The sequence below is a fragment of the Scyliorhinus canicula genome, chromosome 3 (assembly GCF_902713615.1).
Source record: "Scyliorhinus canicula chromosome 3, sScyCan1.1, whole genome shotgun sequence".
NCBI classification, from domain to species: Eukaryota; Metazoa; Chordata; class Chondrichthyes; order Carcharhiniformes; family Scyliorhinidae; genus Scyliorhinus; species Scyliorhinus canicula.
In genome coordinates this window covers 208151988-208165125 of record NC_052148.1, presented here as the reverse complement: position 1 = coordinate 208165125, position 13138 = coordinate 208151988, and the positions used below count along the sequence as shown (strand labels likewise).

General features: G+C 45.1%; 1 protein-coding gene across 7 annotated transcripts in view; it reads left to right on the top strand.

Annotated features, from left to right (window-relative positions):
• Positions 1 to 13138, top strand: part of sorcs2 (sortilin-related VPS10 domain containing receptor 2) — an 840628-nt gene that overhangs the window by 498818 nt on the left and 328672 nt on the right. The window lies entirely within an intron of this gene.

Below are 13138 nucleotides of genomic sequence, written 5' to 3'. Positions count from 1 at the left end.
TAGAGCAAGAATAGGTTAATGAGCAGCTGAATGGGCAAACTGCTAGAAGGAGGAGGGGATGGTAGACTCTCTACAGGAACCATATTTGCCCAAAGTGTTCTTCCCCTTGAAACTCAACAAGGAGCAAAATGCCACCAACAGAGACCAGGCATGAAGAACACACTGCGGATGATCACCTAAAATAGTCAGGGACATGGCACTGTCCCATGGCAGCCTTGCAGTGCAAACGCAGCAGTACCAGGGGAGGCGCCTGAAGGGGGTGGCACACACAGAGCGACCCATTGGGAGGGCCCTGATGCCGGCGGTCTATATTCGGGGGGGGAGGGAGGCGACCTGTGATCAATGAGGGGAAGGGACCCCGATGTCTGTGGGGGAGGGGGCTTTTCATTTGACTTTAGGTTTGAGGCGATATTTAATAATGGCATCCCAATTACTGTGAAGCTGTACATGCCCGCGGGTTTAGGCCCCACCCTTCACAATAATGGCACAAAACATGCCCCTTTTCGGAAGATGTCGTCGGGAAACCTGCCTGTTTCTCTGGGGGAGAAACACACTGGTTTTCTGACTGAACCTGGCACTTTGCCATTTTCTGGTAAAATTCCACCCATTCTGTATTCACTCATTGGCAGTCAGTAGTGCCAACTGTATTTTATCTACCATGGAAATCTAGAGGGTGAACATTGGCCAGCAGGAGCTATTCACTATCAGCATGGCTCATGATTGTGGTTTGCATCCCACACACAGGATCCCACAACATGTTTAAAATGAGAGCTGTGCCACGCTCAGAAAATGTGCTAGATTGGGCAATTGATATACTGAGCAATGATTACACTGCGGGGACCATTCTGGATTGAAGAGGTTGTCATATGAGGAGCTGTTGAGGACTCTAGGTTTATACTCGTTGGAGTTTGGAAGACTGCGGGGGATTTTAAAAAAATATGAATTTAGAGTACCTATCTTTTTTTTTCAAATTAAGGGCAATTTAGCATGGCCAATCTATCCACCCTGCACACCTTTAGCATTAGAATAGAATAGAACAGTACAGCACAGAACAGGCCCTTCGGCCCTCGATGTTGTGCCGAGCAATGATCACCCTACTCAAACCCATGTATCCACCCTATACCCGTAACCCAACAACCCCCCCCCCCCCCCCTTAACCTTACTTTTTAGGACACTACGGGCAAATTTAGCATGGCCAATCCACCTAACCCGCACATCTTTGGACTGTGGGAGGAAACCGGAGCACCCGGAGGAAACCCACGCACACACAGGGAGGACGTGCAGACTCCACACAGACAGTAACCCAGCCGGGAATCGAACCTGGGACCCTGGAGCTGTGAAGCATTTATGCTAACCACCATGCTACCGTGCTGCCCATTGTGAGGGTGAGACACACGCAGACTCGGAGACAATGTGCAGACGCCACAAAGACAGTGACCCGGGTCCTCAGCGCCGTGAGGCAGCAGTGCTAACAACTGTGCCTCCGTTGGCGAGGGGGGATCTTTTGGAAACTCACAGGATTATGAGAGGATGTGGCGAGGATGTTTCCACTAGTAGGAAAAACTAGAACCCGAGGGAACAGCCTCAGACTGAAGAGACGATTCTTTAAAACAGAGATGAGGAGGAATTTCTTCAGCCAGAGGGTGGTGAATCTATGAAACTCTTTGCCACAGAAGAATGTGGAGGCCAAATCACTGAGATATATAGGTTCGTGATTAATAACGGGATCAGGGTTATCGGGAGAAGGCAGGAGAATGGGGATGAGAAATGTATCAGCCATGATTGAATGGCGGTGCGCCAAGTGGTCTGATTCTGTTCCTATGACTTATGGTCTTATGGAGGAGGCCTGTGCATTATACCGCTGAGCTCTAAATATTAGTGACGGTTTACTGCACAATCTAAATATTAGCTGACGGTTTACTGCACATTAATGAGGGGCAGCTGTGATCACCAGATATCGGACAAGAGGTTGAGGAGCATGAGCTAGAAAAAGGGGATGAAGAGCCGCAGAGGATGTGAGGCAGCAACCAAGGTAATTTCATTCTGCCGGGACTGTATATGAAGAAATTATTTGAATGCAATACTTGTAACTGCAACCCCAGTGCAACCAATCAACAGTGTGTTTAGAGTTGGCAGCAGCCAGGGATTGTGTAAATGAGCAGGCAGCATGAAGGTGATCTGCTGTCTCCATTACATCGCAGCAGCATGGATTAATTGTGCATCACAATCCCCGCACCCATTTTAGTGAGCTAAGTTGTCCCTTTCTCGTTTTTTAAGCAAGAGGCATGGAGTAGCGTTAATTCTGTGCATTGTCATGTGAGAGTACCTTTAAGAAATGGTTGTTCACTACTGTAGTGATGTCAGAGAGTGAGTGTTGCTGGGCTGTCTGTCAGCTTTTTACTTTTGTTTTAGGCTGTTTGCTGCAGGATGTGTTTTAGTTTTGTTTGCAGTGTTGGAGCTGAAGCCAGACAGAGCAGGTGTACTGTTGAACTCTGTCATGAAAAGACTATCTCTTGATCATTTGGTGAATTCAGAATTATAAATGTTCTCAGTAGTGAATGTAAACCTAATGTGCTTCTGTTAAAAGGTGATTCTTAAGTCTTCTGGATGTTAAAAGGACAGCTTACGGATTACTTAGTGTTGTATTCTTTGGGGTTGTATTTGAATTAATGGTTGCTAAGTTGTTCACTGTATGTTTTAAAAAGGTTAACTTGAGCTCATAGAATAAACATTGTTTTTCTTTAAAAAATACTTTTCCATTTCTGCTGTAGCATACCTGTAGAGTGGGCCGTGTGCCCCCCATATCACAATCTATGAAATGTTGTGGGTCAGGTGAACTCCATGATACACTTTGGGGTTCTCTAAACACTGGCCCATAACAGCATTTGTGAACATTCTCCCTCTATCCTTGTCAGGAAAGTATGGGTGCTCTAGTGATTACTTTCCATTCGTTAGGGCTATAAAGTTGTGAGCAGGACAGGAAATATTCCCTGATCTGGGCTTATAGCACTGTCAATAGTTCAAGATCAGAAAATGATCGGACACCTCCCCCATGAGTTGTTTTTTGGAAATCTTCCTTCACCATTGCCTCAGTGGGAGGAATTTAGCAACTGATCTATGTTACATCCTCTGCCTGTGTGACAGATTTCTGTTAAGACTGTGTAGTACCCTTTCACTACATTGTGACTGGTCCATTATTAAAGATGCTTACTATTGTAAGTGATGACTATCATCATTTCTTTAAAGTACTGTTAAATAATAAATATCATGCATCAATAGGAGAAAATGGCCCTACTGCACGTACGGGATAAGCAAGTACCACATTCTGAATGCGTTGTCAAACAGTATAATCATCCCTCATGTCAAAAATTAAAAAGTAAGCATACTCTCTCAGTAAGTAATCCCAAGTAAAATGTTTCTCTGACCTTACTTGTACAGTGAATATAATGCAAGCTCTGCATTGCAGGGATGCAAAATAATTGCTCAAAAGGCAGGCATGCTCCATCTTACTTGAGGTGGACAGATTACCATCAGTTAGACTTTATAATTGTGCCATGTTGCATGTTATACTGAGTAAATTCAACATTGCAAAATCTTTTGGGACATGAATTCAGTAGACCCAAACACAGGCGTGGGAATCACAATGGGCGAACAATGCAAAGCAGGTAGCACACCAAGTTCATGCCACCTACTCACTTTGATGATTTCAATGCCCATGCAGCACTAACAATGTCATTGATTGTGTGGATACAGAGGACGAATATTGTGAACTTCCAAAAGACATTTGGCAAAAGGTCATTCATTATGCAAGATAAGGGCTCACAGAGTTTGGGATGGTAGATTAGCATGGATAGAGAGTTCTTTAATGTACAAGGAGAAGACAATAAAGATAAATGGGGCATTTCCAAGTTGGCAGGCTGTCATTAGTGCAGTGCCACAAATATCAGTGTTGGAGCCTCAGTTGCTTACAATCTATATTAATGGGTGGAGGCTAATCACTGAGGTGATCTTCATGCCAGTGTTTGCCTGTGGGCTTTGTTTTATGTTGTATTGGAAAAACTTGCTCAGTACTGTACTGAAGTGTCAATATGGAGTATGTGCTCTAGATTCTGGATTGCGGCTTGAAGCCAAAATCACATAAAGGCAAAATGCGAACACTGAACCAAGGTTGACACCTATTTGACTGACAATTATGGCACATCTGATATTTCCTTAACCTACAAGCAATTGGTTGCCATTTGTTACAAAAGAAGTTTTGAGAAAACACAAGAGGCAGTAAGAAAATATCCCAGTGTGTCAATGTTTTACATAACCCATTCAAAATGCACCTGATGATGAAGCCCTTGGGTGTAACAAAACACTAAATCCTGAGTAAGTAGTTGTTTGGAATCACCCTGGCATTAATATAAAACCAACCGGTTACATTTTGCAGATTAAGATGAAGAACCAGCACTGTTGGAGTCTTTGCTTTTTTCGTAATTCGAGTCAATGTGGCCCGAGCAATGCTTCAATGAGATTTTGCAATTCAAGCTTGAGCTTGAAACCCTGTCAGGAAAAATGGTGCCTATGGGTGATAGCTGCATGGTTTTGAGTTCCTCAAAAGCAATTGGTTAAAGTCAGAAACTGCTCTGAAGCTGTGATGATTCAGGAAGAGTGAAGGGTAAAATGCTGGGAATTTAAGAGAAACAGCAATGTTTAAGGAAGTCACTACTGTCGGAGGGTTTAAAAAAAATACTTTTAAGCTCCTCAAAAAGCTGACACTCAGAAGAAACTTTCTGTGACCATGTGATTTTAATTTGTAATTCTTACTGTCCATGTGTAAAACCAATCTGATGTTACTATGAATGGATTTTTTAAATGCATCAATGCATTATAATTAAGAAGTGGGCTGGCGTTTACATTTTGCAGCCCCAGCCATTTATATGAAATGAAAATCGCTTATTGTCACAAGTAGGCTTCAAATGAAGTTACTGTGAAAAGCCCCAAGTCGCCACATTCCGGCGCCTGTTCGGGGAGGCTGGTACGGGAATTGAACCGTGCTGCTGGCCTGCCTTGGTCTGCTTTCCAGCGATTTAGCCCAGTGTGCTAAACCAGTGCCATTATATGTGCAAAATATGCTATGTGTGGATGGGAAAGAATTAATTGAAATTGAACTCTTTGGCAGGGAAAGGCTCAGAAGAATTTCTGCCTTATTAATGTTCATAAGGTTAGTTAGGGCAGCACGGTGGCACAGTGGTAGCACTGCAGTCTCACGGCGCCGAGGTCCCAGGTTCGATCCCAGCTTGGATCACTGTCCATGTGGAGTTTGCACATTCTCCCCGTGTTTGCGTGTGTTTTGCCCCTACAACACAAAGATAGAACATAGAACATAGAATATAGAACAGTACAGCACAGAACAGGCCCTTCGGCCCTCGATGTTGTGCCGAGCAATGATCACCTTACTCAAACCCACGTATCCACCCTATACCCGTAACCCAACAACCCCCCCCCCCCCTTTCCTTACTTTTTTCGGACACTACGGGCAATTTAGCATGGCCAATCCACCTAACCCGCACATCTTTGGACTGTGGGAGGAAACCGGAGGACCCGGAGGAAACCCAAGCACACACGGGGAGGACGTGCAGACTCCACACAGACAGTGACCCAGCCAGGAATCGAACCTGGGACCCTGGAGCTCTGAAGCATTTATGCTAACCACCATGCTACCGTGCTGCCCCGTTTTTATTAAAAAAAATCTTTTTTTTTTTAAAAGAGTACCCAATTATTTTTTCCAATTAAGGGGCAATTTAGCGTGGCCAATCCACCTAACCTGCACATCTTTTGGGTTGTGGGGGTGAAACCTACGCAGACACGGGGAGAATGTGCAAACTCCTCACGGACAGTGACCCAGAGCCGTGATTCGAACCCGGGTCCTCAGCGCCGCAGGCAGTAATGCTAACCACTGTGCCACCGTGCTGCCCTGGGGTCCACACTGATGCTCTTACCTCCCATATATGCCTCCTCCACTGGCCCCAGATCTGACGAGCCGCCACCACTATCGGGCTGGTGGAGTACCATGCCGGCGGAAGCGGCAGAGGCGCTGTGACCAGGGCTGCTAAGCTAGTGCCCCTGCACGAAGCAGCCTCCATCCACTCCCAAACCGACCCTGCACCCACCATCCACTTCCTTCTTATCGTTATGTTGGCCGCCCTGTAATAGTTGCTGAAGTTCGGCAACGCCAGCCCCCCTTCTCCTCTGTTCTTTCAACCCTCTTCACCCGCGGGGACTTCCCTGCCCATACAAATCCCAGAATCATTTTATTCAGTCTCTTAAAGAAGGATCGCGGGATAAAGATGGGGAGACACTGAAAAACAAAGAACCGCGGGAGAATTGCCATCTTAACAGTCTGAACCCTCCCCGCCAATAAAAGCGGGAGCGCATCCCACCTTCGGACTTCCTCCCTCACTCATAACGAGACTCTATGTTCCATCACCCCCCGGACCAGCCCTTTCCAGCCCCTAGAAGCTCTCAGTGCAATTGCCAGCGGCTCTATGGCCAGCGCAAACAGCAGTGGGGAGAGGGCAGCCCTGTCTTGTCCCACGGTGTAGTCTAAAGTAGTCCGATGTTGGCCTGTTCGTCCTTACACTCGCCTCTGGGGCCTGATACAATAGCTTAACCCAATCGATGAACCCCGCCCCGAACCGTCCTAGTACCTCCCACAGATAATCCCACTCGACCTGGTCAAAAGCCTTTTCAAAAGATGTGCAAGGTGGGTGAATTGAAGATGCTAAATTGCCCCTTAATTCGAACAAAATGAATTGGGTACTCTAAATTTATTTTTTAAAAGTTTAGTTACTGAACAATGAGGCATTGTCCCACAAACCAATTGTCCAACAAACAGGGCATTGTACTCAGAGCAACTCATTTCAAAATTAAGATTTAGCAATGGGATTAACTGAATCTATTGTTCACTGCTGAATGCTTAGTCAGACATATTTTATTCAAGGACCATGCCATTAGGGTAGTTGCTGTAGTATCTTATGAACAAATCTAAATTTGTTCCTCTTGATTCTGGGGGCGGTTCTCCCAAATGGAGCCCAAATGTTCGAGCCGTCGCGAACACCATCACGTTTCACGACGGCGCAAACCGGGCCCAGGTACGACCGATTCTGTCCCCCACAGGGAGCCAGCACAGCGCTGGAGCGGTTCACGCCGCTCTAGCCTCCCTTTCCAGCACAAAATGGGTGCCGCGCCAACCCGCCCATGCACAGTTGCGCCGCGCCAACCTGCGCATGCGCAGGGGGGCTTCTTCCGCGCGCTGGCCCCAACTCAACGTGGCGTCGATGTTCAGTGTCCGGCTGCACAGGAAAGTAGTCCCGGGGAGGGGGGGTGGCCGGCCCGCTGATCGGTGGGCCCCCATCGTGGGCCAGTCCCCATCGGAAGCTCCCCCGGAGGACAGAGCCACCCTCTCCCCCCCCCCCCCCCAAACAGGCCGCCCCCCTGACCGTTCGCGCCGAGTTCCCGCTGGAGTGACCAGGGGTGAACGGCGCCGGCGGGACTCTGTCGTATCTGCGCGGCCGCTCGCCCCATCTGGGCCGGAGAATCGGCGGCCCCGCTGATTCCAGCGGCCCGCGACCGTGCCGCGATTTCCTTCCATCACTGGGCATTTGGGAATCCAGTTTGTGAGACCCATACACTAAATCCTATCATCTCTTTCAGTACTACTGTGATCATAGTGGATGAATATTACAGTACTCCTGCTTTTAGTTAAACATATGGTAGGGCAGCAGTTGCACATCTTCATAAGAGCGCTTCAGTTGACTGACATGTTTTCTGCTAGCTGTCCAATAGCTTGTTGAATGATGATTGCTCCAATCCAAAACCTTCTGGTACCTTTCTCTGTGCAACTACAATTCATTGTTGCACAATTACCTAATTGTTACAAATAGGGTAGCAGGATCGAAGCGATATGTCATTTGTATTGTGGTTGCATCTTAGATCAAAGCCGTGAATCATTCTAAAACCTTTGCTTCTGAAGATCTGGCACTAGCTTATTCAAGTAATTAATCATTTTTTATGAAGTCCCGAAGCTAGAGGCTTTCAGACGTTTAATCATACCGTTTTGCACCTCAGATTATTGTCATGCAGCAACTTTAACTTATTCTGGCAATGCAACAAATTACAGTCGACTGTGCAACATCTTAGGTGGGTGCTTGCCGTTGGCAGTTAAATAAAGGAAACAATGTGATCTAACAAACTTTGACAGCAGTGGAAGCCCCAGACAGGAATGCAACTTTCTTGTTTAATTTAGGAGAAAACAACGGTTTCCCATTTCAGTTCTTTTCTCTCCCACATAAACAAGCTGCTAAAACAGAACAGAGCATGAACTATGTATAGAATGCTCCCGTTTTAGTTGCATTTTTCACATGCCCAGGATGTCCCACAGTGCTTCACACTCTCGGACGTACCTTTGAAGTAGTTACTGTGGTAGTGTAAGAAATGTGGTAGCCAATTTGTTCATAATGAAGTCCCACAACAGCAGTGCAACAATGACCAGCCAACCTGTGTTAGTGATGTTGGTTGATGGAAAATTATTCATCAGGAAAATGGGGAATACTGCCTGGTTCTCTTTGAAATAGTGCCATGTCTACCTCAAAGGGCAGGCAGGGCTCAGTCTAGCATATCATCCGAAAGGCAATACCTTCAACCGTGCAGCATTTATTTAGCGATGCATTTGGAACGTTAGTATAGATTTATGGAGCAGCACAGAAAGTGGGGGGGATTTTACATTGCCAAACTACTATTCAAGCACTTCTTTGAACAGTGGATTTCCTGAGTGGGTCGCTGAATAATAACTGAGTGAAGAAACCTTACTGTGCCTGCACTTACTTATCTTACAACAGAATGGAAATGATTGGAAAGGCACAGGAGGTCAGGCAGTATCTAAGTGAGGAAGATAGGTGGAAATCTTCATCAGAACCATGGCAAAAGGGAAACAGAACTTCAAAACCTGCACACTTAGAAGAGAAGTTGCAGTAAAACAAATTAATGTACAGATAAAAAATAATTATGGAGTGGATTTTGTTCTTTTGTTTATTTAAAAAATGTTTTCGAGTACCCAAATATTTTTCTTTCCAATAAATTTATCGTGGCCAATTGACCTATCCTGCACATCTTTGGGTTGTGGGGGTAAAACCCACGCAAACACGGGGAGAATGTGCAAACTCCATATCAACAGTGACTCAGAGCAGCTGGGATCAAACCCGGCCCTCAGCAGTGACAATTAGCTGTCGTGCCACCCTTTGGGGCGGGCGGGGGGGGGGGGGGGGGGGGGGGGGGGGGGGGGGGATTTGTTCTTTACTGCCTGGGCATTATAGTGAGATATCTTTAACATGTTCCCCACATGTTATCCCTGTCCATCGAGTATAGTGAGCTGCTCTCATCCTCCTTGGAGATGGTGGGTGGGTGAATCCCTTCGGGCTTTCTCAAACTCTGCTTCTGTAGAACTCTGGTGACGGAGCAGGAGAAGCTAATTGTAGGTAGAGGTGGGTTGAAACATTCATCTAAGTAGGTAGATAAATAATCACGAATTCTGCTCTCCTCCCAAAGCATTCAGAGTAGATGTAATGGATTACAAAATCCTGTTGCTGGCATGACATACCGTCCCCCTGTGGTTCTGGTAACACAAAACAATCAAATTATTTTTCATGCAAAAAGGTGCATGCAAATATCTTCAGATCGGGTGTCCCATTAATTTCCTCAGTAACAATTGTGGCCAACACTGTACAGCTAGACGATACTGCTTGGAGCAGCAAAGATCAGGGCTCTTTGAACGCAGCACTAATTTCAAATGACCCTCCCTAGTTTGGGCTTCCAGCCTGTTGGATCCGCAGCCCAACCCCTTACCCCTGCAAGCAAAAATGGAATTTGCTAAAAAATGGCCTGACTCCACGTCCACGATTTTAGTTCTCTTAAGATCAACGGTGTTGGTTGCCCAAATGTTCCAGTTGGTAAGTACACCACCAAATATTTTATGAAGTCAAACGGTGCTGTAAGGTTCCCCTGTCTGCTGAGTTGGCCAAGCTGAGCTACAAGAGATCACTGGCGTTACAATTATTCTCAATGCTGCCCTATTTAAGGAGGATAAAAATTTGCAAGACCTGTTGGAAACATGGACAGCACGGTAGCATGGTGGTTAGCATAAATGCTTCACAGCTCCAGGGTCCCAGGTTCGGTTCCCGGCTGGGTCACTGTCTGTGCGGAGTCTGCACGTCCTCCCCGTGTGTGCGTGGGTTTCCTCCGGGTGCTCTGGTTTCCTCCCACCGTCCAAAGATGTGCGGGTTAGGTGGATTGGCCATGCTAAATTGCCCGTAGTGTCCTAAAAAGTAAGATTAAGGGGGGGGGGGGGTTGTTGGGTTACGGGTATAGGGTGGATACGTGGGTTTGAGTAGGGTGATCATTGCTCGGCACAACATCGAGGGCCGAAGGGCCTGTTCTGTGCTGTACTGTTCTATAATCTATTCTATGGAGGCTTGGTGAGACCAGATTTGGGTCAATAGTGATGCCTTCTACCATTCAACAAGCTGCTGAAACTTAAGGCTGAAATTTCCATGAGGCTGAGTTGGGAAATGTAACAATGATCTGTTACTCCAGATCTCCAGCTACGTTGGCCCCAGCTTTCAGTTGTTTCCCACAATAGCACTTTCCAGTTATTGTGCCACATCCTGCACAGGTACCCCACTTCTGCCACTCAGCTGGTAAAGGTCAACTGACCTTTATGCCATTAGATCATTACAGGTTTGGTAATGCAGAGAGCTCTAACTTTAGCAAAGGTGCATGGAGCAAATCACAAAGGCATTGTTTGTTGAAGCAGATCCGTATATTTGCTTCCCCATGGATAATCAGAAACAACATGAAAGGGCATTACAACATTAGAGGGTGACGGTATTCTGAAATGCCCCGAGTCATAATTTCACGCAAGCTCTCTTATGTCAATAGGTAAGTAATCAATTTCTCAATGGGGATATTATTCAGAGGAACAAAGCCGCAGGATTAGGCCATTCAACTCCTTAAGCTTGACATGCCATTCCTCTAGGATCATGGTTGATCTTCTACCTCAATGCCATCTTCCCGTATTATCCCTGCATCCCTTAATATCATTGGTATCAAGAAATCTATCGACCTCTGCTTTGAACATACTCAATGACTGACCCCCCCACAACTCTCTGGGGCAGAGAGTTCCAAAGATTCATCACTGAAGAAATTTCTCCTCATTTCAGTCCTGCATTACACAATTTGATACTTATTTACTCTATTGGCTGTGAAGCACTTTGGGATGACCTAAGGTTGTGAAAAGGCATGAAGTTTTACTTAAATGGATGAAAATTTGATTTTTTTTCTATCCAGGCCAGTGGAGATTGCTGGGCCAAAGAAAGACAAGTGCTTTCTTTAACTTGTCCAATTTTCTCCTCCTATCTCTTGAAATTGGTAAAGGCTGGGTAACACTTTCTCTTTCTTTGTAATGTTGTCATTTCCACACATTTCAACTGTATTCTTCTTTCATATCAAGAACAACAACTTGTATTTATGTGGAATCTTTAGCACAGTGGAACACTCCCAAGATGCTTGATAAGATCTCAGTGTCCTAAAATGCTTCAAAGCCAATGAAATACTTTTAAAGCATGGTCAGAGTTGCAACATAGGATGTTGCTGTAGAAGCTCTCTGTAACTTCTCCAGGTACCTTTAATATTCCCTTTCCCTCCCAGTACATCCATCCACCCCTGCGCCCATGGCTGCATCCTCCTCGACTCTCAGCTGAGCTTTTCCTTCAGTGCAGTGCTAATGGAATGCCGCATTGTATAGGTACGTTCTTTCAGAAGACGTGTTAAACTGAGGACCCATCTATCTGCTCCAGTTGATGTAACAGACCACATGGCTCTTTTGAACAAAAGCTAGACTTTCCCCCGGTGACTTGACCAACATTCTCCCATTGATCAATCATCCTTTATTTCATTTGTTGTTTGTTTGACCTTGCTATGCAGACATTGGCTGCATCGCCTATTTAACAGCAACAGTTGCATTTCACAAAACAGTTCATTGGTTTGGATTGGATTAGTTTATTAACACGTGTACCGAGATACAGTGAAAAGTATTGTTCTGCATACAGTCCAGACAGATCATTCCATGAAAAAAACATAGGACCGACATAAATACACAATGTAAATACATGGGTACAGGCATCGGGTGAAGCATATAGGAGTGTAGTATTACTCAGTATAGAAGATGTGTGAAGAGATCAGATCAGTCCATAAGAGGGTAATTTAGGAATCTGGTAACAGTAGGGAAGAAGCTGTTTTTGAATCTATTACTGCAGGTTCTCAAACTTTTGTATCTCCTGCCCGATGAAAGAAGTTGGAAGAGTGAATACGCTGGGTGGAAGGGGTCATTAACCACAAAATGCTTTGGCTAATCTTAAAGATGTGATTGCATGCTAAGTTAACACAAGATTTGTCTTGTAGGCAGAACTGCAGGTGATTCATTATTTTTATTGACTTGCAGTTTATTATTTTTAAAATTGTATTTATTAAACATTATAAGTTTATATAATAATATTCACACTCAGTATTTTGGAAAATCCACCAAGGACGGTGTTTGTAGTCTCGTGGACTGAAGATAATCAACAGTGAAAATTACATTTGTTTCAAAAATGTAATCAGGCATATTTTCTGATCATCAAAGTTCAGGTGCAAATGACTAATGTGCTTAAGATAAACTGCTTAGCGGCTGCTTAAAAATAGAACACAAGGAGTATGCACTCGGACCTTGGTGACTGGAAAGTGCACTTGAATAAATCTGATGTGATCGCGTGAGATGCAGAAAATTCTATATATACTAAATAAGATTTTTGTTTTACATTTAAATTGATGAGGTAATGTTCCTTACTCTGGGGACAGTAAATCCAATGTTGGTGTCTAATCCATTTATAATCTCCAGCAAATACACACATAATCCGGCGCATAGGTCACCTGATCAGGTGATACCAACACATTATTTGCTGCATTATTAGCCACTTTCCATGGACCACCCTCTATTTGGTACTCATCCAAGTAGCTGAAAGAAAGAAATTAGAGTGACACGAGTGGGCCTTTCATAGTTGAA